Source organism: Octodon degus, unplaced genomic scaffold, assembly GCF_000260255.1.
Source record: "Octodon degus isolate 3935 unplaced genomic scaffold, OctDeg1.0 scaffold00054, whole genome shotgun sequence".
Taxonomy (NCBI): domain Eukaryota; kingdom Metazoa; phylum Chordata; class Mammalia; order Rodentia; family Octodontidae; genus Octodon; species Octodon degus.
Window position 1 is genome coordinate 210553 of NW_004524630.1, and position 6377 is coordinate 216929.

General features: G+C 48.1%; 1 pseudogene; it reads right to left on the minus strand.

The window, feature by feature from the left end:
* Positions 1-1796: 1796 nt before the first annotated feature.
* LOC101567882 overlaps positions 1797-6377 on the minus strand; it is a 6626-nt pseudogene continuing 2045 nt past the window's right edge.

The window sequence follows — 6377 nt, forward strand, 5'->3', positions numbered from 1 at the left end:
TGTCCTGATGATACAGGGAGAAAAACTGGTCTCGGGTGGGTAACCTCCAAACCATATAGGGAACCTCCAAATGACATAGGGAAAAACGATCTCTGGACCTGACCTGCATGAGTTTGTGTTCTCTAAAACCGAAGAATGAATTTTAGGAACAAACGGAGGTTATGAGCAGAATATATTTATTGAGAGGAAGAAAGCTCCTGTCCAAGAGAGGGACAGGAGGGGGGCCCAAGCGGGTAGTTCCCCGGGAAGTTGTCTCTTGCAGGGACTTTTATAGAGGAAAACCATGTGGTGAGGCAGGTCTAAGGTGGTGGAGAAGACATGGGAACTGCTTAGTTGGGCATGAGGCGGGACAAAACTATGGTCAACCAATGGGATTACAAGCACCATTGCTCAGGTAAAACTGATTAAATCCAGTATCAAATGGGAAAGCAAGTCATGTAGCAAGCGGGCATGAATATGGAACAGAGTCTCTTCCTGTTGGGGATTGGGCTAGTGACTCATTTGGGCTCTTTTATGTTGATTGATACTATTTAGGATATCAATCCCTAATGTCCATCCCTAGGGAAGTATGTAGCTGTGCTGCCTCTTTTTGTCTTGGTCTTGGGGTGTGGCCCATATGGGAGTGTCTCTCTCTTCCAAGTTGCAAAGTCACCTTGTCTTCCATCTTGGCTCCTTGAGAGCCTGGCCCTATCTGACTGCCTAGAATATTTCTGTCTAACCGGCTGCCTGCAACACTGACATGGCCCTGCACACACGGTCCAGGTCCTCTACTTCCTTGGACTTCAGCATCCTTAGCTGAGCTGCCTCTCCTGTGGGATGGCATCCTCACCTCTCTCAGGCTCTGATGACCCACAGCAGATCCCCAACCTTACTGCCATGTAGAGAAAGGCCTATTCACCTTGCCCAGGCTCAGAGCACTGGCACAGCCCTAGAACATAGTCTCCTCACTCTGCTGAGGCCCTGATTCCATCACCAGGCTTTTCTCTACTTAGACATCCAGCTCCACTGCCCAGGGTCTGGCAGTCCACTCTGTGCCACCTAATCTGAAAGATGCACTCCTCCCCACGCTCTGGCCCTGAGTTCCCCAGGCTGGGCATTCCTGCATGGCACTGTCTTCAACTACTTTAGGCTTGTGGTGTGTGGAAAGATATGCTGGATTCTTAACCCGCAGGATTTCAGAAGTTGCAGATTTTTTTTTTTTTACAATTATTTAAGAACTTTATTAACAGGTGCTTGCAGTTTGTTGACTTTTTTGAAAAAATCAATTTGTAAAGTTTTATTACAAATTAAAAATGAAGTTCTTAAAAAAACTCAACTTGACCAGATAAGAAACAATTTAAAAACCTTTAAAGGTGTATTGAGAAAAACCAGGCTTTTAAAAAAAAAAACAAAACACGTTTGTCTTTACCAAAAAGAGAAATCTTTAGATAAAAATAATAAAAACCCATCTGCATAGATAATGCAGACAGTTCTAGTTATCTGGTCAACGAGCAAAAAGCAGGCACTCAAGGTCTTCAGTTCCAATCATTTGTTCATTTTATTTATTTATTTATTTATTTATTTTGTGTGTGTGTGGCCAGTTCAGCCCACCAGGGGGCAGGGCTGGCTGGCATGTGGTGCTGGGGGATTGAACCGCGGTCCCTGTGCTTTGCTTAGCTTAGCTTGTTCTAAGTAGGTGCTTTAGACCACTGAGACATCTCACCAGCCCATTTGTTCATTTTTTATTGCTGGAATTTCCTACTCATTTCTTTTTTGCTAGATGACTAAACCAGATGGTAGAGATGTTAAGCCGGCGTTTACTCAGCCCCACCCTGCTCATCCTTGGGAGTGGACGAATTCTGAGCTGGCAGATCGGCTGCTTTTGTCTCTTTGCCGTCTTGTGGTTTACAGTTTTATGGATGTCTGCCTCTATAACTGAAGTTACGAGGGTACTACATTGAGGCGGCTGCTGACCTTGGGTCTCAGCTCCTTGATTTTCCTTGTCTTCTTCACTGCCATCCTCTCTAGCTGTCTTTGGTGAGGAGGGCCCCTGCGAAATTGTGGTCTATGACCTCGATCCATATTCTGCCTCCCTTGTCTACCTTGCTGTCCTGCACCCTGGCTGTCAGCACCCTCCATCACTTCTCCTTGCACAAAAGGGTTGGAGTACTGTGGCCGACTCCCACAGGGTCTCTGCATGTAGTGTGGTGGGCACCTTCGCCTGAGGCAGAGCCGGCGTGGCTGGACCTGGCCCTCAGGAGCACTCTCCGATCCCTCATTCTTTTCCCCACTCTCACTGTTCTGGTAATTCTGCTGGTGATTGCGTGGACCCCCACGACGTGGACAGCATCTATAATGGTTATGGTCTGCAGCGTATTTGCTGCCTGGAGCTGGAGCTCCATCAGGGCCTGGAACATCTGCTGCCTCTGTACCCTTTTCTCCTTCAACAACACCAAACTCCACAGTCTCTCCATCTCCTACACTGTGAAGGTACTTCCTGGGGTTACTCTTCTTTATGGCAGTCTGGTGTACAAATACACTTTCCTGGGTGTCATTCCTCTTGATGAAGCCATATCCGTTTCTTACATTAAGCCATTTTACTGTTCCCAAAACCGTCCTTGCGATAACCTTCTTGTCCCCGCCCGCGATGTGAGGCCAGGGAGGCCTGCGCGGCTGCCCGCAGTGCCAGTACGGGACTTGGTGTCAGCAGCGCTGAGATGGGGTGGGGGTGGGGCGAGGAGGTGGGGGCGGCGGGCGGCTGCTCATGGTTGCAGTGACAGTGACTGGGCTGGCCCACTGGGGCTCCTCCCGGTGTGTGATGGAGTGTGATGGTAACTAGGATGGCAGCAGCGGGCGGCGGCTCAGGGCTCTAGGGCCTGGGTCGGCTCTCCGCTCCAGCTACCGATGGAACTAGAAGTTGCAGATTTAATTCATTAAAATGAGATCCTACTGGAGTAGGGATGAGTCCTTACCCAAAATGACTAGCGTTTGTGTAAAGAGTTTGCCAAGTGTAGACAGGCTCATAGGATGAATTTCTTGTAACAGTGAAGGCAGAGATTGGAATTATGCAGTTGAAAGCCAACTCACAGCAAAGATTGTTGGCGAACCACCCGAAGCTCACAAGAGGCACAAAACATTCCTGTACAGATTTCCTTAAAGTACGAATGGTAGAGATGCTTTGGGAGTATTCCCACAGGGAGAATTGGCTTCCTGGAATTTGACTTGGGACTTCTGGTCCCCACAGTAGTGAGACAATACATCTCTGTTTCTTTTAAGCCGTTCGGTTTGTGGTGTTGTACTTAGTTATAGCAGTCCTAAGAAATAACATAGACTTTGGTACTGAGAAGAGGGGCACTACTGTAACATATACCTTAATATGTAGCAGTGGCTTTGGGATTAGGTAAGGGTGTAGGGCAGAAGAATTTTGAGGTTGACAGTAAAAACAATACAGACTGCTCCAAACAGAATATTGCTTAAAGTATGAATGATAGAGATGCTTTGGATGCATCCCCACCTGGAAATGAGGAACAAGATGCTAGACACCAGAAGAAAGGTGGTCATTATAAAGGGCAGAGGATTTGGCTGAATTGTCTTTAAATGTTTGGGGCAAATGTAGAAATTATAAGAGATGAACTTGGATATTTAGCTAAAGAAATTTCTAAGCAAAGTGCAGAACATGCAGCTTGGCTTCTCCTTTCTGCTAATAGTAAGATGAAAGAAAGAGACAAATTACCTCATTCCTGATGGTTTGAACCATGAGTGGCACATGCATGACTATCCCATCACACAATCTGTACCGCCCAGTGGGACTGTCCCCTGTCCCCAGATGGAACTGTCACACATGTACCACTGGTGGCTCAGAGCCACCCAGCAGTGAGATGTACAAATTAGAGCCCAGTAGTGAATATGTTGAGGAGCAAATTGTTAAGTTTAAGAGGAGCCATAACTTGAGAATTTCAGTTATGCTCTGTCAGCCTAATCATATTGCAGAAAAGAAAGGAAGGAAGGAGGGAGTGCAAAAAAGGGGGAAAGAAAGCTATGCTCTGGCAGGAACACCAAGAATGGGGCTGGGCAACCATGTTTTGGCAAAGAGGTTACGAGTAATTTTTGGGACCATCAACCACCTAGCAGAAGCCAGGAACAGAGATTCCGTTATCCAGTGAAGATCTGTGCAGGAACCTTTTTGCTGATGATTTGGACTTCGGTCAAGCACTTATGCCACTGAGCTGTCTCCCTGGCCTTGGACTTCAGTAAATAGCAGAAAAAGCCAACAAGCATTTGAGAATTTAACACCACATAAACATCACCACCCAGACTGAAAGCAACGACAAGCAACAAAACAAGGGACAGATGACTGGCAGAGCCAATCATGCACACAACTGGGCCCTTGGATCTCTTGACTTTAGAGAGCAGGGCCACGGTGCAGCTCTGAGAGTGGGACCGCTGCCCAGGTCTCAGCAGTACAGCCAGCGTCCAAGGATGGAGAGGCTGGCCAACCATGCGGGCACAGTATGTCCTGGTCAGCTTACTCCTTTCTCCTTTCCAGATGATGAAGATGCTGGTAGGGCTAAGAAGCTAGGACCAGGTTAGGGTTCCAGAGGTTAGGCCCACTGTCTGCTGCTGAAAGGTGGGGCCACGGCCACAGTGCCAGTGGGTAAGACCAGTGCCCAGGGCTGGTGGTTTCACTGCCAGAGTTTTCTGGTGTTGGCCAATGCTGTAGGGGTGAGGTCACTATCCGGGTTCCAGAGGGAGAGGGCAATGTCAGAGACACTAGAACATGGCCCAGGGTGAGCGGGTGGGGTCACTGCCCTGGAATGAGGATCAGAGCTGCTGTCCTGGACCAAGGAGGCAAATGCAGAGGTTAGGGCTGCCTCTTCTATTGCAGAAGGTGTGGATACTAGCCAGGGCTGAGGGAGCAAGGCCAAGAAGACAGGAAAGCTGAGCTATGGGTTACAGAGGGCAGGCTGAGCCCCTCAATGACAGAGGGAGCTTCTTCTCTTTCTCATAAGCATTGCAGTCATTGTCCTGGGCTGAGAGAGTAAGTTGACCTCACTTCTGGAAGGCATGACCACTTCCTGGGTTCTAGAGAACTAAACGGATGTCAAGGCCTGAGGGCTGCCCAGGGTTGAGGGCAGGGTTATCATTCAGGGATGAAGGAGAAGGATTTCAGGATAAGACGTCCAGGTAGCTTCTATGAGAGGATAAGCTGTCACATAGGATTGAAGCAGTGGGCCCCACAAATAGTGCGCCAGAGAGTTACCCTGAAGCCTAAAAATCTAACAGACTCTTCTGTCTTGCTGTGTTGAGAAGCATGGGTAATCTTGCTATGTTGCCTGGGAGAAGTGATACCTTTCTTCTTCCAATGTCTTCCCTTTTGAATGAAAATATTTAACCTATGCCTGTCCTGCCATTCTATACTGAAAGCAGATATCTTTTTTTTTTTTTCTTTTCAGGTTTTATAAATCTACAGATGAAAAGGAATTTTGCCTCAGTATAGGTCGTGCCTAAATCTCACTCATGTTTATTTACTTTTTTTTTTTTTTTTTTTTTTTTTTTTTTTTTGAGGGGGGGGTTGTTTTTTTGGTGGAACCGGGGATTGAACTCAGATCCTTGCACTTGACAGGGAAGTTCTTATTCTATTGAGCCATCTCCCCCGCCCCCTCCTACCCAGGTTTTGATGAGCCCAAGCTTCGTGGGGCAGCATTAAATAAAAAGAAATGAAAATATCTGACATTTGCTACTTTTACTAATATCTATGAGTACCTGAGTATACTGTTAGGGGCTCCAGGACTTTGGAAGGAGCCCGGTACTCTGAGCAGCTGGGCATCGAGGTCCACTGCATTCGTGGTCAGTCCGCCTCCACCCTTACTGCTGTCACTCTCCGCTCTGATACACAGCTTCCCCCATCCTTCTGACCAGCCTTTAAATTTTTAGGGGTTTGCCCTTGCTGACTTCAGGGAAACAGATCGACCTACTTAAGAAAGTCTGGGGAAGTTACAGTGACAAAATGCTCATTGTATCTTTTGAACTACAGCTAAATCTAGTTTCCCCTTCCCAAGCTCCACTGCCAGGCGGGCCTGGGGAGCCCTTGAGCGTCTCGGCCACTCTCCTGGGTTTCCAGGTGGAGCTCCCCGTGGCTCCTCTCTTTCAGCCTCTGAGCTACCTTCCTCTCTTGCATCCCATAGTATCAGCCCCCTCTGCAGGAAGTCGGGGGTGTGAGGCTGTGATGCTGCCCCAGAGGTAGGAGCTAGGGTCTCGGCATGGCCCCCGGCCTCTGAGGGGATCCCAGCCTGCATCTGCAGGCTTCGTGGCTCTGCAGGAACAGGAAATGGGTCGCTGTGTCCTGGAGGGGTGCAGTAAGATGGAGTGTTGGTCAAGGATTTTCTCCAAGCTTCTTT